The sequence below is a fragment of the Eretmochelys imbricata genome, chromosome 4, assembly GCF_965152235.1.
Source record: "Eretmochelys imbricata isolate rEreImb1 chromosome 4, rEreImb1.hap1, whole genome shotgun sequence".
NCBI lineage: Eukaryota > Metazoa > Chordata > Testudines > Cheloniidae > Eretmochelys > Eretmochelys imbricata.
Window position 1 is genome coordinate 94,025,109 of NC_135575.1, and position 23,483 is coordinate 94,048,591.

At 41.0% G+C, this 23,483-nt stretch overlaps 1 long non-coding RNA gene and 1 other non-coding gene across 5 annotated transcripts; both read right to left on the minus strand.

Annotated features, from left to right (window-relative positions):
• Positions 1–12,402: 12,402 nt before the first annotated feature.
• On the minus strand, positions 12,403–15,681 carry LOC144264173 (uncharacterized). Of its 4 annotated transcripts, none has more exons than XR_013345968.1 (4): positions 15,595–15,681; positions 13,910–13,981; positions 13,317–13,435; positions 12,403–12,747 (listed from the first exon to the last, which is right to left on the minus strand). It is a non-coding gene; the product is annotated as an uncharacterized LOC144264173 (long non-coding RNA). The 4 variants fall into 4 exon arrangements; XR_013345966.1 differs by having other exon boundaries at positions 15,525–15,649; XR_013345967.1 differs by lacking the exon at positions 15,595–15,681 and adding an exon at positions 15,270–15,573.
• LOC144264452 (small nucleolar RNA SNORA26) lies at positions 13,608–13,725 on the minus strand. Its single transcript, XR_013346055.1, has one exon. It is a non-coding gene; the product is annotated as a small nucleolar RNA SNORA26 (small nucleolar RNA).
• Positions 15,682–23,483: the final 7,802 nt, after the last annotated feature.

Sequence of the window (23,483 nt, forward strand, 5' to 3'; positions counted from 1 at the left end):
GAGGATCAGGACCTGTTATCTCAACTGCTTCTGAGTAGTGAGATAAGGACACAACACAGGCAGCCAGAAAAATAATCTTATTGAAAACTCAAAGGCATTGTTCTTCCTTCCCAAGAACAGATAAAAAAAATTAATGAATTAGGTGAAAATGGCTTCTGTAAGATGCAGCAGTTCTGCTATTTTGGCTGCTGCCTGGAAAATTGAGAGTAATAACTTTAAATTATCAAAATTTATTTCCTGGGAGTAGCTGACTGTAAACGTTTTTGGGTAGTGGGTGCGAAATCCATGATCAAAAAGACCAAATGAACTTAGAAAAGGACTTATGGGCTAACACTTGAGATGTTCATTTAGTCATACCTCAAATTACAGGAGAGCCTGAAAAATACATTTATGAGCTGATGTAACTGTGAGGTTACTTTTGACATACTATGTGAATAAAAAGATGTAATGCCCTAGAGAAGTTCAAAGAGGACTATATACATACAAACTGATGAATATAGTTTGTATATTTTAATACATTTCTTTGTTAGATTGTGGCTGTGAACAAAGCACGATTCTCTATTTCTGTACTTTAACCCACTCCTGGGTTGACAGCAATGGAGTGTGCCTTGCACCTGGAAAAGAATGTGAACCAGTCACTCCTTGATCTGCACAAGCTGGCAACTGACAAGAATGACCCTCATTTGTGTGACTTCATTGAAACTGGGGATGGGAATGATCACCTGTATCTCTTGCTGTTACTGAATTTACCATCTATTGTAAACACACACTGGTGAAACTGGGGCTCAATAGTGTAAAGAAGATGTGTGATTTTGTATGTTTAATTTGTTTTTTATACATGAAACACTTGTAGTAAGAAAAATAAAGACAATTCAGAGTCTAGTCCACATTATAAGATGTAATACATGGTTTTGTTATTTGCAAACATAACTTTAAATTAGTCCTGAATAAATTTTGATTACCTACATCAGTTCTTAAGATGAATTTGACGTTATAATTCACATTGTATGATTAGCTTGTGGGTGGACTAGAAGGTGCAATTTGGATTATCACAAACAATACCTCTCTCCAACTGACTGCCTATAAATTATGGGCTATAGTCAGTTGCAAAAACATGGGAATTTACTAGCTACTGTGGATTGTGTAATCCCATTTCGAGGTAGTTTTCCGGGGGGTGGGCGGGGAGGAGGAAATTAGACATTCTGTTTGCAGTAGTCAGTGAAGTATTCCTTTATTTTGAAGTCAGGAGAAACCAAATCTAGTGCTCAGGATTCTTGTAAACTATGTGAAGTCACTGCTTTGTTGCTTTCCGGTTTCATTATTTGGCATCATTCACACAATCCTATGAACATCTTTTGTCAGTTCATGCCAAAAATATTTGAATTAAGTAAGTTGTAGTTTTCCAGCTTCAGAAATGTGCAGACCTACAGAAATAATACTGTAATAGCAGCATCTCCCACTACAGTGACTGGGCATTATCAGGTAAGATTTTTTTTCCCTTCTCTTCCTCAGAACTTTCTTAGAGTTTTTTCAGGACATCATCTTGTAACTGAGCTTCTTTCATTATTCTTAACTTTAAAAAGGTCTGCCTGCTTTTTACTTACAATTAAAGGGTTTGATTCGAGGACCATTCTTTATTTTTTCCTCTAATGACATTAAACACACACAGTATCTTGAAAGTGGCTATACACCTTGCTTCCATACAATTCACTGTGCAAAACCAATCTTAAATACTCAGTACAGTGTGTTGTCATCAGTGATCACTTTGATTTTCGACTTGGCCATGAAATGTTATGCTTGCCCTGTTTGTGTGGGCATAACCTGCGGGCAGCAGCTCTAGTCCTAACGAAGTTATTTAGAAAGAGAAATCCAAGCAGGAAACAAGCTTTACAGGGAATAAACTCAGCTTCTTAAAAGAACTGCACCCCAGGTCACAATAAGCAATTACCCAAGATCAAATGCCTGTACATTCAGATAAATGCTAGTAGGAGCAAGACCATCTGCAACAGCATCATCTGATGACTCCCCAAAAATGAAAGAGTCCATGAATTAAGCCTTCTTGAAAGACATTCACATTTTTAACTTTATCTCAAAATGTCCTCATTTTATAATGCTTGATTTGGGGATAATTACAACATCTGCAGATGGCTGATGAGGATTCTGAAGGGCCTGGGAGGAGTGTGATCTCTGGAGGCAGTTCAAGTGCTTATTGGGGCCTACTAGCTGAAGTACCTTTAACCTGAGTCATGGTACACCTGGCATACTGTGAAGTACTGGGTCTGAAAACAAGCTGGTGTATCACTCTGGCAACCCCACTGAAGGGAAGATGATTACACAAAGTTACCAATATGTCTCATTATGGGGGCAATTTCTTTAACTAACGTTCCTGGTAAAACATAGCAGGGAAATGATGGTGCTGCCATTTCCAATGGTCCACGCACCCTGTCCACTGATTCCTGTGACTTTAGAGCAGACATTTCTCTAAAGCACTATGATTTGCTGAGGTGAATGATTATCATCATCTCCACCAGTCATTTCTTTGCCACATTGCCACCTCAATCCTGTAGCCGGCTGAAGAGCTTGGAGCAGGGACAAACCACCAAGAATTCTACATACATGTGGCACATGACCTCCTGGGGCTAGCGGTTCCTGGGAGGTCTTCATCAGCAACATGCCAAGGGAATTTGACTTCCGTCATGGCAGTGATGCTAACCCCAAGCTGCCCTAGGCTCCACACCCAGGTGGGAAGGACCCTGGAGCCCATGCTGGGTCACAGAAGAAAGGAGGAAAAAAGGTCCATCAGCCTTACAAGTAAACGAACCAAGCTCCTTCTTCCCGGCCCCTGCTCCAGAGGGCGAGGGGACTGGCAGCTGAGTGAAGGGGAACTCTGTTCTTGAAAAAGCAGCTCACTGAGATCCAGTATGACAATTCCTATGTTCTGACCTCTCTGCTTAGTGCTGACTGATTATATGCACAGCATTCATCTGTCACTTCCCAACGAGGGGAGGGGTATACATGCAGTGCATAGAGAGAGGGAGGAAAGCTCCCCAAACCCACTTCCATAATGAGGCTCAGAGCCACAATGTGGTATTTGAATCTTACAAGTGCCACTTATCCCAGAGATGTCTGGTTGGGGACAGGAGAACTCTGTGAGACAGAGATGGCAAGAGAAGACAAAGCACTCAGCCCCTGTTCCAGAAGTCATGGTCATGCAGCCAAGTAAAGGCCAGCAGAGGGTGTCAATTCTCTATGCCATCATTTCAATGCTGAGTCAGAGTTGTGAGATAGGACAAGGAAATTATTACTTCTGCAAGTTCCCATTCCATAGTGCTCATTGGAGTGAGCTCTCAAACACAGAGCTGAAGATGGATTTGATGGCATTGAGGGGCTCTGATCTTTAAGAGCCGTACCTCTCTTGTGTCACCAGAGGGAAGAAGGACACTCTTTGTTCCAGACCTTCCTGTCTTGGTGTAGATTTGGGATTGCAGAGAACTGAGAGGAGCTCACCCTGCACCAGAGAATCTTAGAGGCATGAGAGTTGCTGGCTGGCTACCTTCTTATTCTCCCCATCCCTCAGTTAGCAGTTTCAGGGGCACAGAGCCTGTAGCTGGCACTGACAGGAACGGAAGATTACTCTGGACAGGGAGAAGCCCCTGAACCACTGAGGTACACTCATCGTGATCAGCAAAGCCTGCCTACCACCCAGAATCCATGAAGACATTGGATCATAGCCTACAAAGGGTTAAGCGGAGTAACAGCTAGGACATAGAGGCCAACAGGTAGGTGAGATTCCTCCCAATGCAGGATGGGATGATGAGAGGGGGTGAAGCCACTGTTCAGGTGGGGCACCTGCCATAACTGGTTGGGGACCATCTGAGGGTGAAATGCCTGCAACCACGGGTCCATAAGGCTACCAGGTGCTGGGAAGCATGCACCTAGAGTCACCCAGGCCACTGGATGGGTGGAGTATACACCAACACTGGGCGACAAGGTCACCAGTAGGCATGGTAATGTAGTATGGGGATGTTGGTGCCTGGGTGAGAATCCACTGCAAGTTGGGAAGCATCCCGGAGGGTTGTAGGTGAGCAAACCCAGATCAATCACCAAGCAAGAGAAGGTGTCCAGGTGTTTTAGAATCTATCCATGGTGGGGCTTGTAATCCTGTTTGAAACAGTTTTCAGACAGTTATAGCCAAACATACTTGTAACAAGGCTTGAGTTCCCACCCAGCACACTTACAAATCAGGTTCCAACAGTGTTTTTGCAGACACAGTTAGGTGTTAAAAATGTACCCACACACTCATTGGAGAAGAAACTGTGCTAGAAACATGCTAGCTACCCTTGAATTGAGAAATTATTGATAAGCATGATTTACACCTGTGTGCAGGTAGGTGGGAGATAGGCATCCGGATACCTACAGACAAATGGAATCAAGTTAAGCGTAGGCCCTTGCTTTGTTTGTCCAGTAAAATGTAACACTTGAGAGCATTCAGTCTTTGAGATGAACCCTAGTTGGCTCTTTCAATTTTAAAGATGCTTCCAGAGGCCTTGGTAGAGTGATGGGCACCGGAAGCCTTCACACTGAGCAGCTATTTTGTCTCACTGAATCCCACAGAAAGCAAAACAGATTACATAAAAGCTAACCCAGACCTCTATCCAGTTCCCCCACCCCTATTATGGAAGTAAATGGTGGACCAAGAGGTCCCTTACCATCTGCTTGTTTCTCCAGCTCTGGGCTACTCTCACTCTCCTCCCTCTATGGCCAATGGTGGGGTGTAGTGGCTTACACAGTGTGCAGAGGCTGGATGGCTCCATTAGCAGGGCACGGTGGGATTGTGCAGTGGATAGCTCAGTCAGAAGGGCATCGTGGCTCACAGGGTGAGCAGAGGCCAGGTAGTCTAGTTGGCAGTCAAGGGGATGTGGTGGCTTGTGGGTGAGCAGCTGAGGTGGATAGCATAGTAGGTAGACATGGTGGCTTGTGTATGTTAGATAATCTGGTAAGTAATTGGCAGGGTAGCCTGGGTGTTTCTAGGGCCTTTCCTTATTACCTCTCTATTCCTCTCGTTTCCTGGCTGACATCAAAGAGGTTTGCCTAGACATGCTGGGCTAGAAACTGCTGCAGCCAGCAACTTTAGTAGCTGAAGAGGTGTTTCCAATAAGCTTGCTGCACAGTCGCAAACTTGGAACCAATGAGCTGAAATTTATGAATAAGATCTCCTTTTGGTGATGCTCTGAGCAGGAGGGTGAGTTAGGCCTGCCTGCAGCTGCTGGAGGCAGACTGAACTGATGAAGTCTTCAGGGGTGTGGGTAATCCCAGTCTGCATTGATTTACAGGTCTGGTTCTGCCTCTAAGGAACTGCAAGCAGGTGAAAAACCCATTGTAATAGATCTGCAGACTTTCATTGCCAAGGATGTCAATTACTCAAATTATTAATATGTGCTCTCATTCTTAACAGACTTTTGGATGGAATATATAACTATAGTTAGTTTCACTTACTTCAGGATTTGCGTATCTTAATTTAACAGTTTCCATTAAATTGCATTTTCAATAGTTATGTTACCTTCAACTATAGCAGGGCAAGGTGGGCTTGCACCTGCCCGCCTCCCGGCTTTTCAATAGGTACAGCAGGGCAAGTTCTTTATGAGCAACATTTTAAACAGGTTAAAATAGTTGGTATTTATTAGGATCAATGCTATGAGTTTCAGCTAAATTAACCTTGTCTGAGTTTTAAAATACATATTTAGATGCATAATTAATCTGGAAGTAGCAAATCATTCTGTTCATTCTCTAGAGATTTCTCATTTAATTAGACAATGCTGAAAACAATCGTACTTTTTATGTTCAGTGTTTACATATGTTATATCAGAGGAGTACCATTTGAAAACATCAGAAGCATATGTGTGAAAGAGAATAATTTCTGATCTTTACTTCAAAGACCTCTAAACAGAAAAACCTTCACAGCAGTACATTTCAGTTAACGTCACTCAGCCTCTAGGCTTTGCTTGTCTATACAAAGAAAAGTGAAGGACTGACTTGTTAAAGCATCAACTGTTAGCTGCTTCTGAAATGAGATGTAAAAAGGATGTAGAACAAAGCATTATACATTTTTTTAAAATCTAATATGCATGCAAAAGGAACATTTTCCAACCACAGAAACAGTGGTTCTACAGGCATTGCCATGGTACAGGCCAGACAAGTGTACAACTCTTGCACAACTGCCTATGTCTTCACAGCTCAACCACCACTCTGTTCCTTCTACAAACTCAAGCATCTCTTGAAAGATTAGAAAATAGTGGGGAAGCATGGCAGGTTGGTTGCATTGATTCTCCCTACCATCTCAAAGAATAAAGAGTTACTATGGTAAGTAACCACTCATTCTTCCTCAAGCATTGCCTGCAAGGCTCCCTGCTTTAGGTAATTAATAAGCAGTCCCAGGACCTAAAGTCTGAGGAATCTTACTTTAATAAAGAGTGCAGGACTCAGGTATAGGCTAAATTTTCAGAAGTGACTTAGGAGCCTAAGCCTCACTGAAAGTCAACAGGAGTTAGGCACTTTTAACATGAGAGGTTCCTCTACTCAGGCCCAAGGAAGAATAGGACTAAGAAGAGGTACAGAAAGAGCCACTTCCAATGGGGCTCAATCCATGGCCAGTGCTTATCTTAATGGTAGAGATGACATGGGTAGTTGTCAACACTTGGACCCAACTCCTCAGTGCCTGAGGCTCACATACCCGATGCCCAGGCAATAACACAGAAAAGCTCATGGCTGACACACCCATTGCCAAAGCAGCTGGTGTATAGGCAACAGATTTTGAAAACATCCAGAATAACTTGACATCAGGGTCAGGAGCAAAAGTCAGTCAACATAGGCACTTGACATCAAGATGCCAACAACACCCCAAAACATTAGCTTTGAAGAGGGTTTATATGCGGACAGTGAGAAACCCAAATGATCATAGTGTTATCAACAATCATAAGCCTCATGGCTTTGTATCTTTTTCCTTAGTGCAAAAAAGAAGCCAAGAAGCAGAGTCTGGACTGAGATGTGTGGAATGATTTGACATTTTGGGGAAACCAGTTCCCTATTACATCCATTATCCAGAATTCAAAAAGTATCCAACGTGAAGAAAACTAACTGGTGGACTAATTAAAGTATTATTGTAAGGACTACATCACAAACACCATAATATGCAGTATGTAGGGGTATACTTTCCTTTTGAAAGCATGCCTGTAGTTTTGTATATTACAGGTCTAAAAAAGACAATTCACATTCATGCAACATTTATACATCTGTAGGAGGAACTGGAACATCCTTCTCAATATGTTATAAAAGTTTAAAACTAAACAAACTGAATATATTATTTAAAATATTTTATTACTTTCATACAGTCATTAAAAAACAACACTAATGACAGACTTTAACCAGGACACCATACCTAAGCCAGCTCACATTTCAGGAAGTTTGTATCTGAGTTTCTCAGCTCTGGCCATCTCTAATAAAAACAGGTTGAACCCAGTTATGGAACTGAGTTGTCAATACAGTATTTGTCAGAGCCCCAAATTAAATGGTTGCCTGAATGGTTAGTCTGATAAATAAGTTGTTCAAAAGTTTTGTATTTTTTTTGTTGATCAAAAGACAATATCGAGTATACTGCCAGATTAAGCAAAAACCTCTGGCATAGATGAACTACCATTTAGGTTACCTCCTTTAAAAAAGTTCTTTAATTGCCCCATATGTTTGCTGCAGAGATTATGAGCATTGTTAATGAGGCTAAAGAAATGTAATTTCTTAATCTATCCTTTTTGTTTTTGATCAGTGGTTCTCAAACTGGTGGTAACAGCCACTGATTTAAAGAAAGTGGGCCAGATGACACAGTAGCTTTCATTTGTTAATGGGCTGCCAGCACAAAAAAACAAATGAATGGATGTTCAGCTATCATTTTCTCAATGTCTATTTGATTGACAATTAGCTCCTAAAACTGGACTTGGAGAAACATCTGCTAAATAAATTTCACAGCAATCTTGTATGTTCAGTCAATTCCACTCAAAGCAGGAGCTGATGCTTGAGCAGTCAGTCAGGGCTAACCTAAATTTGCAATCACCAACCAGATTCAAAACAGGAGACACTCAGAGTGCAGAGAAAATGGGGGGAGGGAGAGGAGCAGTAGTGATCTCAGGTGCACAAGCTATACATTCTAGCAAAGTCTACAAGATGTAAGAAAACACATATCAAGCCCAAATCTGCCATTAGTTACACCAGCATAACTTTACTAAGTTCAGCTGAATTACTTCAAATTTATATCTGTGTGACTGATAATAGTATTCGGCTCTTTGTGATTTAGAGTAACTATTTTCCAGTGCCACCTGAGAATGTATGCCTTCCACCTCTCCTTTATATCTCTTCCAGTGAACTTAGAGAAAAATGAAATTTTTTGTATTACCATAGTGCCTGGGAAAGTTTTTATAGATATATAAAATATAACTATATATATAAAAAAAAGTTTAAAAAGACACTATCCAGTTAGTCACTGGCACACTATACAGCTGGAAGGATCTGCCTGCAGAATCACAGCCTACGTAGTCCAACAGTTTTTATGTTTCCTCACTGATTGCATTTGCTCCAGCTTATTCCTGGATGTCAAGTCACAATATCCACGTAATATCATACTTTGTTGCTCTACATGTTAAAGTTGCCATACAAATATAATTAATCCCAATCAGTTAATCAGAGTGGGGGTTATAATTTTGTATGAATAGGAATAAGTCATTGACTCCTTTTGTTTGTGTAAATGTACCTAAAAATTAAACAACACCCGTTCATTCCATTATTTTTAATACAATATTTTTTGCAGCTTTCCATGAATCTCAATTACTCCAAAATTAAATGAGTAAATTGTCTAAGACACTGGATGTTCACTGAAGTCAGCTGTTTTTTCCATCAATTTGTATTATACTTTTAAACATCACCAATTCAAAACCACAATCTATGCACAGCACTTCTTACAAAACATAAACCATATGCATGTAACACAGAAAGGCCACTAACGGATTTATCTCATAATTATATTAACATATTGTAAAGTATTAATTTTCCAGAACACTAAAAGTGCTCACTGTATAATTGACATTTCTGTTTGATGTTTACAATCTAAAACTATTTTGATTTTGTAGTAAAACCAATTTTACCGTAAACCTTGTCAACCATTCTAAAAGCTATGCATTAAAAAACTCTAGTTTCCATGTAAACAAGTGTTGGCAGATATTTTCCGTATATAGAAAGTGGCCAGTTTCATTTAACTTACATGTGCATTAGTTCCAAGAATAGTCAATACTCATTTGCACTGAAGACTTTGGAGCAATAAACTAAGTTGTGGGTGACTACATTCTCTGAACTATAGTTCTCTTGGTTACAAAGGAATATTTGTCTACTCTTATCCTTACAATCCCTTCTAGAAGGAGTATGTTCTGAAACAAAGGTTTTCCTTTTATCTGCAAAAATAAAAGGAGGACTTGTGGAACCTTAGAGATTAACAAATTTATTTGAGCATACGCTTTCGTGAGCTACAGCTCACTTCACTGGATTACTATTTCTCTGCACACCCCTCTCATGCCACATCATCTGCATTTGACATTTGTAATTACTGAAAAGTTAAGAGTTAGCTAGTGGTAGAGTGGAGCTTACTGAGAAACACCTGCTGTAAGTATTCCATTAGTGTACAGAAATTTGTACATTAGTGAAGTAGCAATAAAGTCCTATAGCGAGAGCAAAAAAGGTTCAAAGGAGGCAGATAACTGGGGGCGGAAAATGCTTTCACCACAGTAAAAGAATAAACATTTGTAAAAGGTGAAGACTCTGGTCTTGGTAGGTAAATAAAGAGAGAGGAATATGTTTTAAAAATACTTGCATTTTAAGTCTATATACATTCAGTTATGGAGTTGGTATCTTAGAGTTTAACATTTAAAAGGTATTTTTTCCAAAGTCCAACTCTAACTACTTGCATGATTGTTGGATCTTATGCTAGAAGACATCAATTCAAGCCGGTAAAACCCAATATTACATGATATTTTAGAGCTCCCTTTTTAGTTCTCATTATAGCCAGCAAAGGTAATCTATAGCACAATATGGCAGCGCTAGCTAATGTGCTGAATACTTGCTCCAAAAGCTCCCAGCAGTACTGTAGGGAAGGGGTCTGGATTTTGGGCCCAAAAACTTAAAAATTAGAAAGAAAAGGGGTACTTGTGGCACGTTAGAGACTAACAAATTTATTTGAGCATAAACTTTTGTGAGCTTCATCATCCAATGAAGCGAGCTATAGCTCACAAAAGCTTATGCTCAAATAAATTTGTTAGTCTCTAAGGTGCCACAAGTACCCCTTTTCTTTTTGCAAATACAGACTAACACGGCAGCTACTCTGAAACTTAAAAACTAAACTTATTTTTGAGCATTTAGGTCTTAATTCTCAAGTGTTACGTTTTGGTGATTCTCCTACACTGCTTTCAACAATTTACATTTTTTCTACTATGGTCTCCATCTACTAATGGTCCTTTCTCCTCCCCCCCAAAATTTTTTTGAAGTACTATTCAAGATTTGTCTTTTCTTTTTGCATATAACCTAGGATGTAATGTGGACATGAAAAGAAAATGCACTATCCCCTCATTAACAGTTTATTCATTAGGTGCACAGCCTCTTCGGAAACTCCATATAAGAAGCTAAAGTGGAACATGTGCCCAAAAGAAAAAATATATATAATCCAGCCAAGCCCTCCAAAACTGTACTGTGCACAACAAATCTGAGATGAATTTTTATAAACTGGCTTAATTAGTCATTGAAACAATTTATCTAAGGGATATGGTAGCTTCCCCATTCCTTTAAGTCAAGACTGCATATCTAAATGATGTGTTTGCTCTATAGCATGGGTTCTCAAACTGGGGATGGCGACCCCTCAAGGGGTCATGAGCTCTGTCTCCACTTCCAAACGCTGCTTTGTGTCCATCATTTATAATAGTGTTAAATATAAAAAATGTTTTTAATTTATAAGGGGAGGGAGTAGGGAAGGTCACACAGAGGCTTGCTGTGTGAAAGGGGTCACCAATACAGTTTCAGAGTGGTAGCCGTGTTAGTCTGTATCAGCAAAAACAAGGAGTACGTGTGGCACCTTAGAGACTAACAAATTTATTTGGGCATAAGCTTTTGTAGGCTAAAACCCCACTTCATCAGATGCATGGAGTGGAAAAAATAGTAGGAAGATATAGATACACACAATATATGAAAAGATGGGAGTTGCCTTATTAAGTGGGGGGGGGATCAGTTCTAATGAGACAATTCAATTAGAGTGGGCTATTACCAACAGGAGGAAAAAAAATCACTTCTGTAGCAGTAGTCAGGGTGGCCTATTTCAAACTGCTGACAGGCAGGTGCAAGTAACAGTAGGGGGAGAATAGTTTTTCCTATGCCTGTGGGCCCTGTGCCTAGGAGCTGGACCTGCTGCAGGCCACTTCCAGGGCACAGGAAGCCTGCCTTAGCACCCCCACTGCGCTGCTTACTGGAAGCCACCCAAGGTAAGCCCATGCCCCAATCCCCTGCCCCAGCCTTGAGCCCCTTCCTGCACCCCTAGCCCAGAGCTCCCTCCCACAACCTGAACCCCCTTATCCCAAGCTGTTGGTCATAGGCAAATGCCTGGTTATACTACTTTATCTAGTTAATTCAGTGGACAATTGCAAGATCATTAGATGAGTTTTGAGACTAAGGAAGACAATACAATAGCATGCTCCACCCCTTTCTTTATAGGGTGACAGAGTAGGCTTGTAACTCACTCTTTTATGGCCTGCCACTACAAAGAACACAGGATTGAAGCACAGGTTATCTTCATTTGCCAACTGGAATAAGTGTAAGGACAGCACTTCACAAACATTTCTCTATTTTACTACGTAAATGTCTGTAGGAAACCACTTGCATGAAAACATTAAGGTGTCTTCAAGTTTTATGAAGACTGACTTTTCACAAAAGGTGACTAAGGTTGGTGTGTCTTTCTACCCTAAAACAAAGGTTAATTTTAGCATCTTAGGGTAAATTATGCTTTTTTGTAATTTGTTTTATATTTTGACTACACAGGGTTTCCCCAAGTCATTAATTATCAGTTGGGGCAGATTCCACTAAATTACTCCAGCTTCAATCTGTGGACCACAAGTGACCTGTTTGTCTCAGTGTGTAAGTGGCCTATTGCCTAGATTGTAACCCAGATATGCAAGGTGTAAGCAGAAATACTAATGCCTGAAAAGGTCTGAGTCATCTGCAATGAGATGCTGGGATAGGAACTGTATCTAATGTTTCAGGTTCATCCACTTCCTCCTCTTCATGCTTCAAATGCTCTGCTGCATTTGTATGCAAAAATGCCCAGGTACATTGTACTTCAAAATTCTTTATTAGTTGAATATAGTGTAAAAAATATTCCCCAAACACTAATTTTGTCTCAAAATCCCAGACAACTTATTCAAAGTAAATTCAAAGATGAATGACTAGTTTTATTCCATTTCAGAACTGAAACATGAGCTGGGTCAAAAATTTAACCATGCAAACTGAAGTGATCAACTGTTGTGCTTTTCTAGCCATTACTTATCTTACTGTTTTTCTACACATTATACATTACTGATTTCATCCATAATCATTTAATTGTACTCTAATCACTATCACACTTTCACCAAAGCAGGAGCTGCAAGTTTGAATCCCTTATATTTTGTTTGTTTTTCCCTGTGGAAGAAAAAAAAATTTAATCACCAGCAAAATAATTCACAATTGCAATATATTTGTCATCATGCCTCCAGCTTTCCTCAGCCATTTCCAATTAAAGTGGAGGTCAGCTAAATCAGTTTAAGCCAGGTTTCAATTTTAGAGTGTTCACACTAGGATTTAAACTATAAGGTATGTTAAAATTGAGCCAAATCAGCAAATCTAGCTGTAATGTAGACAAGGCCTTTTAGTGCTATGACAACATTCAGAGAGCCAAGAATGAAAGTCAAGCTACCAAGTTTATAGCTTACTTTATGCCAATAAATTGAATTGAGTAGTCATGTGACATGAATTATAGCTCTAAAGTGAATTACACTGTCAGCTATTACTAGTAAACATTCACTGCAAAAGAAAGTTATGATGCAGAGGACTCCCAGACAATCTTACACTGAAATGTTTATTCTCTTGAGACACAGAGAAGTTTCCATGAAAGCGCCTTGGAAAGTTGGCTAGGTACACAAATTTACTTCAACTGGTGACAAATATGTCCCCACCCACCTCAGTCTGATGCTCCTATTTACATTACATACCTGGGAATGTGTCACTCTTTAAGGGTAGTTTCACATTCAAGGAGATTCATGTTAGTGTCTTGCAAGTTCTATGAAGTACATCTAGGCACCTGATAATTGTAAATATATTCTGGAGGACTCTGAAACCAGGAAAAGCTTCATGTGATCACAAGTAATTCCCTAACACCATGAAGTAAAGCTAAGCATGGTAATCTGATGCTAGCACCCATGGTTCAAGTCAATGAACCTGAAGAAAACAGATACAATTTTATTTAAAAAGGAATTGAAACACATTAAATGGATTTCTCATGAGTTTGTTCCTCCCGACAGGATCCAGAGAAGAGTTTTAATCTCACCTCTGGGTTTTAGAGAGAACTACTATACCCCTCTGTGTTGGCCACCTAAAGCACAGTCTGCCTTAAGAGGGCAAAGCAAAAAAGGGGAAATATTACTAATCGTAAAATTCCTTTAACATTATTCTCAACAAACTCACTGTAATTTAGTGTTGATTTGTAGGTATTTCATAAAAATTCCTACAATTTATCAACCAACTATCTACCACAAAGTAACCATCAAGGCAAACTACTAACTTTCATTCAATTAGAATGCCTTACTTTCCAGCAGAGGAATTTCTTCATTCCTAAGAGGTGTCTTCATGAGCATTTCAGTCACGTGTGACCATTTATCTGCACAATATTTTAAAGGACACGTTAAATATGTTTTAAACATAACATAGTAAAGTTCAACATTTTTAATAGATAAGCAATGTAAGTTCACTTTTTAAAATTAGTGATAACAGCCAGCCATAATTTAGGTTTTATTCATAGAATCCCTAGTATACAATCCAACTATTAATAATCAATTCAGATTCTAAAGCAAAAAGTCAATGGTTCAAGTTCAGAAAAAAATATTTGTTTTCCTAAACTGGTAGCCATTTAATCCATGGTCAGCCCTAGTAAGTTAAAAAAATATCAGCCATGTTTCTGCAATAGATTTCTTATTCTAAAGATGATAATTTTGTATTTAATTCATACTTAACGTGGCTATTAAATATCTAAAAAGTGAAAGTTCACCTTTCAAAACTTAGTAACTTTTCACTATAATCATAGATACATATTGTAACAGCATACATGAGGTACTCAAGCAGTGTAACGATTAAAGCACATGGCAATAGTTACACACAAGAATCACTGTTAAAGGTTTCAGGGACACGATTTTAAACGGAGTAAAAAACCAAAAAAAACCCCCACCCAATACACAGCAGAAATTATCCTTTTTTTAAAAAACGAATCAATGGACAGCTTTGCTGAAGAATTTATCCACCGTGTGATGGACAAGAACCAGTAAATGAAACGGGTTACAGTACTCAATTTTAATTGTCCACATGGAGACAAAATGCAATTTGTTAAATGAACATTAATTGTGCAAGTTGCTTCCCCCCGTGATTTCCAAGTGTTTACAACACAGTAATTTAATGCAGATTGAGCAGTTTATCTATCAAAATGTTAATTTCAATGTGCCAGTGTCTCTCTGAAGTGAGACACAGGACTAGACTCCGTTAAAAAAAGATGCTAAATACTTTGCCATAACAGTTAACTCCGCAGTTTGTGAAACGAATTGTTCAGGGAGCCAAGCGCAGGGCGAGATCAGTGGATGAAGATTTTTAGTTTGTTACGGTAATATCGCCAGCGTTTGCTAGGAGAAAGACCACGGCCCTGCTGGGCAGCACAGTCCCGTTAACAATGCCCAGCGCACAAGCCAACCCCCCCGCTTCCAGGGAGCCATCCGAGGCGCGGGCAGGCACAGGACGCATCGGTCAGCCCGAGCCGGCCTGGGGTGGAGGCCTCTCGCCGCCAGCCCCGTCACCCCCCCGCGGCAAGGCGCCGGCACACGCGAGCCGGCCCGTCTCTACCTCCGCAGAGCTCAGTCCTTTCTGCCACCGCGTCGGACGCGCTTCCGGAGCGGCAGCCTCACCCGGCTCCCGCATCCGGCTCCCGCATCCACCGGCGACCCGGGGCGGCGGGGCAGAGTCGGAGAGGCGCGCGCGAGTCCCCGGAGCGGCGTCCCCCGCCCCCACCGGGCGGAACGGCCCCGCCAGGCTGGGGCGAGGAGCGCTCCGCCGCCGGCCCGGGCCCAGCTCCCCATGGAGGAGTCAGGCCGCACGGTCCCTGCTGCCCAGCCGGCGCGGCCCTCAGCGGGGCGGCAGGACCGAGGAGTCACCTCACCCACCAGGACGGGGAGCGAAGACAAGAGACCGAGCCTATGCCTCCTCAGAGCTTAAATACTGGCGGGCAGTTACCGCGAGATCTCGCACTCTCATCCTCTCTCTGGTCGCTCCGCGCGTTGGGGGCGGGGCAACCATTGGGGAACAGTCAGTGGCACGGGGAGACACCGTCCACTAGTGCGCAACTATTGGTGGAGAGGAGGCACGTGACCTAAGCCAACCCGGCGAGTATGGTCCTGCCGGCTCCCCGCCCGACGCGAGTCTCAGGCTGCTGCGAGTGCGGGGCTGGCTGAGCCTGAGCGGCCGAGACCCGCGGGGCGGGGTTAGTTGGCGCCAGACTCATCGCCCCGCCCGGCAGCCGCTGCAGAGGGCGCGCGCAGACTCGGGCCCCCCCGGCACTAACCGCCGAGAGGGGGGCAGGGCTAGGCCGTTAGCTGATGCTGCTCGGGGCTGGCTGCGGCCAGGGGCCGGGCCTCGGCCTGGGACGTACCAGGTCATCAATGGCGTGAGACAAACGTCGGGCGTTGGGGGATCGCCACGGGCGGGAAAACAGGACTTCCCCCTTCCCCGCCGAGAGGGAGCTGGCAGCAAAGAGCCCGAGGGTAGCCGCTGAGGAAGAAACTTCGGTGTGGTCACAGCTGCCGCCAGGCTCGCCCCTCAACCTGGAGCAGAGGCTGTAAGAGCTCTGAAAACGAGCTGGGGATCGGTGTCTGTCAGTCTAATGACAGGTTTCAGAGTAGCAGCCGTGTTAGTCTGTATTCGCAAAAAGAAAAGGAGGACTTGTGGCACCTTAAAGACTAACCAATTTATTTGAGCATAAGCTTTCGTGAGCTATAGCTCACTTCATCGAATGCATCCGATGAAGTGAGCTGTAGCTCACGAAAGCTTATGCTCAAATAAATTGGTTAGTCTCTAAGGTGCCACAAGTCCTCCTTTTCTTTTTGTGGATACAGAGTAACATGGCTGCTACTCTGAAACCTTTCACCTTTAAGTCACTGATTTGAATCCAGCTGAATAGTACTGAAGGAAGTGATGCTGGTCAGCAGAGGAAAGTATTTTGAGGAGTCTGCAGCCATCCTGCAGTCCCTTGTGATTGAAGTTTTCACATCCACAATTGGTCAGGTCAATCCATGGTCAGGTGTACTCGTGGATTTGCTGAAGCTGAGCTCTCACCCTACAACAGCCACAAATAACACTTTCTACCATCTCCGGTTAGCTAGGAGACTCCATCTCATCCTGGAGGACAAGGATCAGGCCACAGTTATTCATGCTGTCACTTCTCAGCTGGACTACCACAATGCAATAGATGCGGGCATGAAACCTTTAGCACTTAGAAAACTCAAATTTGCACAACTATGATTAGCACAAAATGCTGCAGCGCATCTCTTCAGCAACACAGGCTACCATGAGCACATCACACCTACTTTCTCTACTCTTTGCATGGGCTTCCCATAGAATTTTGAATCAACTTTAAGGTCTCAGTCCTTATCTTCAAAGCACTCTGTGGCCTGGGCTCAGGATGCCTAAAAGGTTATTTAAAGCTCTGTGATGAAGACAGTTGAAAACTTTGTTCCTCTGGCACGAAGGAACAGTAATAAGTAAGGATATGATTTAGGCACAGAGGTCAGGGATTCCATAACGAACCTCCATGACTTCTTTGGCTTCGGCCCCCATTGCAATGGCAGGGCTGGAGCTTTCAATGGCTGCAGTGGGGGCTGGAGTCCCCTGCGGATGGTGGGGCTCGGGCTGTCAGTCCTATCCCCCCTGCAGGGCTTGGGCTTCAGTCCCATCCCCCTCAGGGAAGTCCCTCTCCTGTTATTTTTAGTAAAAGTCACGGACAGGTTGTGGGCTTCTGTGAATTTTTGTCTATTGCCTGTGACCTGTCCCTGACTTTTACTAAAAATAACTATGACAAAATCTTAACCTTAGTAATAAGAGTAAAGCTTATCTGTGGGAAACAACCTTCTTCTGGGAATTAAGGACTATCATAAACTGCATCACTTTCTGCTTCATGTGCAAAGCACATTTCTTTGACCTTACCTTCTCTAATATAACACATAGAAACAGGTGTATTTTTAAAAAACCACTACCAAAACAAGAAACTCTACTCCACTGGGAGCACAAACAATGTGACAGATTTGCAGTCATGTAGCTTAATGCAGTACTGGAAGGCACTCAGATATTACAGTGACGGTATAAAAAGTTAGATAGATTAGAAAGTTACCCATATATGTCCTAATTGCTGACATGAAATGATGATTAGAAAGTGCTGCAGACTTTTATGTATTTAAAAAAAAGTCTTTCAGATGAGTTGGAACCACCAAGTTGTGCAAGAACTATGCCACTATTTGATATTATATTCATTATCTCCCTACTTCCTTACTTTGTCATGGTCATTTGTTACATCTTTTTTCAAATTAGGCCTAGTCTCGGCAGGTGCACCATGTGAGCAAACCTTATGCTCAGATAGATGAATGCAGGGATATACCCACATGGAATAATTTGTAGGACTGGGACATTCATTGTAGGAACCTTGTCTATTACATATACGTTTGTACAGTATCTAGCACAGGGGTGGGCAAACTACAGCCCGTGGGCCACATCTGGCCTGCCAGCCGAATTAATCCGGCCCTCGAGCTCCCGCTGGGGAGTGGAGCTGCAGCTGCTCCCGTGCTCCAGCCAGAGAGCAGGGTCGGGGACCGCTTCGTGCGTACACGCACTCCCAGGAGCAGCGGCATGTCCCTCATCCTGCTCCTCCTCCTCCTCCTGCCCCAGCCCAGAGACTCCTGCTGCACCCTGAACACCTCATTTTTGGCCCCACCTCAGAGCCCTCACCCCCAGCCAGAGCCCTCACCCCCTCCTGCACCCCAACCCCAATTTCATGAGCATTCATGGCTCACCATACCATTTCCATACCCAGATGTGGCCCTTGGGCCAAAAAGTTTGCCCACCCCTGATCTAGCACAATGGGACCCTGATTTTGATTTGAACCCTTAGATGCTACTGTAATAAAAAATGATTTCATGAATTTATATTACAATTTGCATGCAACTACAGGGTTATTTTAAAATCATGCTGAAAATAGATCAGGTTCCATTTACAGCCCACATACTGTCAGTATATCCTCTTAATTTTGTTTCCAGAAGTTATATTCCCTACAATTAGCATATATAGATTAGAGTGAAAAAAAATCTGGAGGAGGAGAAGAGGGCAAACAACATTAGTATTCAGAGTAGCAGCCGTGTTAGTCTGTATTCGCAAAAAGAAAAGGAGTACTTGTGGCACCTTAGAGACTAACCAATTTATTTGAGCATAAGCTTTCGTGAGCTACAGCTCACTTCATCGGATGGCCTTTCCAGAGACAAACAGCATTTTGCAGTTTTGTTACAAACTTTAATTTTATGTTATTTTTGTTCTTGTTTGGTAAATTGCATATTTTAATGACTTTGAAGGGTTTGGCTCAGATTTTTGTGCAAAATGCCTAATAATTAGCACTTATAAAGCACATTTTGCATATCTAAGAAACAAACTTGTAAAATTCACCAGTGCTTTTTTTTGCTGAATAAACTACCTGGTGAAGAGACTGTTTTTGCAACAGTATGCAAGCTTCCACCTGGTAGAAGCCAGGGAATATTTTTAATTGAATGGAGCACCACTAAAGATAAATATTATATAAACAGATGAAGCGTAGTTCCATATGCAAAAGCTGCCTTGTTGTTATGTTTTGTACAAAATTACTAATTTACATAAGGAACAAAGATTTATGACATGTAATTAAGCAGAAAAGTAGAAGCAGGAGTAGGTATATTATTGGATAATCGCACCCCTAGGGTATTGCACCAAACTGATTGTAAAGGCTGTTCAAAACAGACTGTTTATTGAATAAACCTGATAACTGCTACTGCCATAAAAATATAAATCCACTTTATTGACTTAGCCAGGCCGGGTTATATTTGGCGTGAATATATTTGCATCTATTTCATTTTGTAATCTTTCATTTTTTTAAAAATCTTGTTATATTTTAACTACAAAAAACTAAGGTGCTTCGGCTTTGTTTTGTTTTCTTACTGAAATAGCAGTCTCAAAGGGAAAGAATAAAAAGAACATTTGTTTCAAAAGACTGTCAATACTTTCTCACTACAACCCAGTGTAATTTTAATGGCACCAGTTAACCAAGGTGGCCATGTTCGGAGATGAATTTGGGCCAATATTTCTAACAGTAGAGTTTAATTCTCTGTGCATCATATTCAGCTATAAGAGGTGGTGGTAAGACTTACTACTTTTTTGTAGCAATAGCTGGAAAGACAATGTAACACTAGCAGATAACCACCCTTTGCATCTGGAAAAATATCTATTCACTTTTCAGACCCTTTAAGAAAGGCAGTTGAGATTAGGAACTGCCGTAAAGTTGACCCTATCCTCCAATGGATTCCCGGCCTGCTCCATGGTGGGACTAAATACCCAAAAACAATCTGTTGGAAACATCATGAAGAAAACATCATATATTTTTCCACCTGCTGTTTTTATATTAGCCTTTACTCGAATTCCCACTGACTTTAGGAGGACTAAAAACTGAGTAGTATGAGCTATATCATACCAATAATTTTTAAGTAGTCTTTCCCATTGAAATTAATGATGAAATGTACTTAAAAACTGATGGCATAATACAGCCCTGAATAAGAGGCAATAAAGGATTTGGTCCAATATTTATATAACATATAGGTTTATGTTTTGATTGTTTTAATTTGGACTAGTAAGAGACTATTAGATACTCCTCTATTTCAAGACAAAAATCTAGATTTGAGGACATAAGTGAATGGCTTGTGTTGCTGAAGTGTGCCTCTCCCACTTCCCTCAACTGATGCTCTGAGTGATAGGAGCCACACCCAACTCAGACCCCACTAACACTGATGGTCCCTCTGACACAAATTTTATGAACATTAGTGGTAAAGTAATAGATGGATTTTGGAAAAATCTCACCCAGCAAAAAAAGTCAGCCTCCAATATAAATAACCTTTGTATTCCAAAGAATTCATCTTATGTATGTATTCTTAGTCCTTCTGGTACTTCAGTTAGTATACATATTTCACCTCCTTCCAACAAACCCTGACTATTTTAACTGAAATTACATTGATGTTCTATACAAGATATGAAACCTGAAAACTTTAAAAAATCCAAACACACGTTCAGTATTGTTAGTGTAACGAGTCAATGTTCACTTTCTCTTACTCTTAAATTTGTAAATATTGTACATGATTTTGGCTGCTAACTCCTAATGAATGCTCTTTTAACAGCTTGAAAACAAATCCTTTAGTACGAAAGGGGCTAATTTTGCTTCTTGTTTAGCACGTTTTTAGCAGCTGACCCATTTCTGAACCATGTTTTGTTGTAATAAAAATTAAAAAAAAATCCTTCAGTAGAAGATTCTAATACTTCTAGAGGAGTGGTTTTCGACCTTTGGTCCACAGACCACTGGGGGTCTGCAGACTATGTCCAAGGGGTCCACAAAAGGTTGTGTGGAAGTATAACATTGTATAAGTATAACGTTGTATAAGGGGACATGCTTGATACATTGTATATGAGAGGGCATGCCAAAATATGTTACAAAGTATCTGAGGCAGCACACGTAGGGACGGTTAGCTTTTGAATGGAGAAGCAATTAAGATAGAGCCAGCACGTCTAAGAAGCAGGCATCAGAATGGAAGGTGTGAAGGGCAATTAGTTAAGTTAACTGGAAGCTGTTAAAGGAGATTGTTAAGGGTGGCAGGTAATTGAAGATATGTGACTGGTCTCAGGGATCTCGAAGGGTGGTGACTAAAATCTTTTTCTTCTTTTGTCTGTAACTTCTCTGTAACTTGTTCTCCAGCAAGCTGTATAAATTAAGAGACACAAGCCCCACTCGGGGGGGCTCACTTCTAAATGTATTAGCAGAGCAGCTTTGCTAATAAAACAGAGTGGTCTGATAAATTGTAAGTCTGAGTCAAACTTTGACAATTTGGAGGCCCTCAGAATGGAAGGTGTGAAGGGCAATTAGTTAAGTTAACTGGAAGCTCTTAAAGGAGATTGTTAAGGGTGGCAGGTAATTGAAGATACGTGACTGGTCTCAGGGATCTCGAAGGGTGGTGACTAAAATCTTTTTCCTCTTTTGTCTGTAACTTCTCTGTAACTTGTTCTCCAGCAAGCTGTATAAATTAAGAGACACAAGCCCCACTCGGGGGGCTCACTTCTAAATGTATTAGCAGAGAAGCTTTGCTAATAAAACAGAGTGGTCTGATAAATTGTGAGTCTGAGTCAAACTTTGACAGTTGTCATTACCATAGAACAGTGGTTTTCAACCTGTGGTGTGCGGACCCCTGGGGTTCTGCAGACTCTGTGTGAGATTTCCAAAGGTTGAAAACCACTGTTCTAGAGGATAAGGATAATCTTGTGATTGTAGCACAGGATGAAATCTGGGTTCTTTTCCTGCCGTCATCACAGACTTTCCTGTGTGATCTTGGGCAAGTCACTAATCTCTCTGTTCCACACTTTCCCTTGTTGTAAAATAGACTAATACTTGGTACACATGGGTGTTGTGAGATTAATGTAATGTTTGTAAAACACACCTTTCAAATGTCATCTGGAGAGTGTTACATAAGTCCAAAGCATTGTTAGCCCGGTGGGATATTTGCTATTGGCATTTATTTTTATACAGAAAAGAGGCTTCAAGTAGCATTTTTGTTAGTAGTTTTGTAGCCAAATGACCAAGATTGATCTAAAGGAAATGCAGAGGTTCATAAATTATGTAAGCACTATTGGGTTATAAATAGTTCTTTGTTTTACTACAGAAGGGAAACACAGCTAGTTTTTCATTATGAAGAGATAGAGCAGTTTGTACTTTGATTTTTAATACAGTGGAAACAATTGTTCATTGTTCTTTATTTGTACTGTTCTGAAACTGTTAAGGAACTAGTTTTGGCTGCTTTTCACATCATTTTTTTATCATTAAAAAGCCACAAGAATAATTTTTTCTAGATCTGCCAGAAAAACACCATTCTAACTACTATATTGTCTTGCTTTTTTCTTGTTTAAAATTATCTCTAGCTGAAAAGCAATAAAGTCAGTGATACCCTGCAACTAAAGTGGAGCAAGAGCATCTGCACTATTCTCTTATTTTCTTAAATCCACCAATAAATAAATAAATACCCTACACTCTGAAATGAGCGTGGGGTGAAATGTCTTTTTAAAATCTTTGAGATAGTCAACTGAATCACAGTTCTCTCTGAATCATATTCCAGATGTTGCTATTTATTTTTCTGCTTATATCCTGTCCATAGGACTCTCTTTGATGTCACTGCAAGTTTGGTGCACAGAATGATTATACAATATCCGATAGAGATCTGCACTGCAGATAACAATATGCCTTGTAGGTTAGAAAGGGGAATTTGATTGGAAGCCTTGGTTTGAGAGGAATTTACAGATATAACGAGGACTTCCATTTTGTGGTATCACTTCTTAGTAGACGATAAACATTTCACTCTTTCCTTTCACAGTCCTGCCACCCCATGATTTTTTCTCTGGTACCAACTACAGTCATATAAATGGTTTATAGATGATCTTTTCATCTTTCATTCAAGCCTTCTGCTCCCTCACCCCATTATTTCTGTTATATAAAGTTTTAAAGGTTGATTTCTTTCATGTTTCTTGCTTTACCTTCAGATAAAACTGGCCCTATCTCAATATAGTATCTTTTATTTTGAAATGTTTCATATTAATTTCCATCTTAATTCCTGTTCCTGAAAAGCACCCCTCACCTGAACAATTCTGATTGGGAGAAACATGAGGCAGGCTTTGGATTTTTCTTTTGAATGTTAAAAGCTAAATCAAGAGTTGTGGAATGCTGTTATTCAGCTTTGTGGTTTTGCTTTGTTTTTTAAAAGCAGATGTCAAGAATTGTAACACTCAAAAACCAGTCGGAGAACACAAAC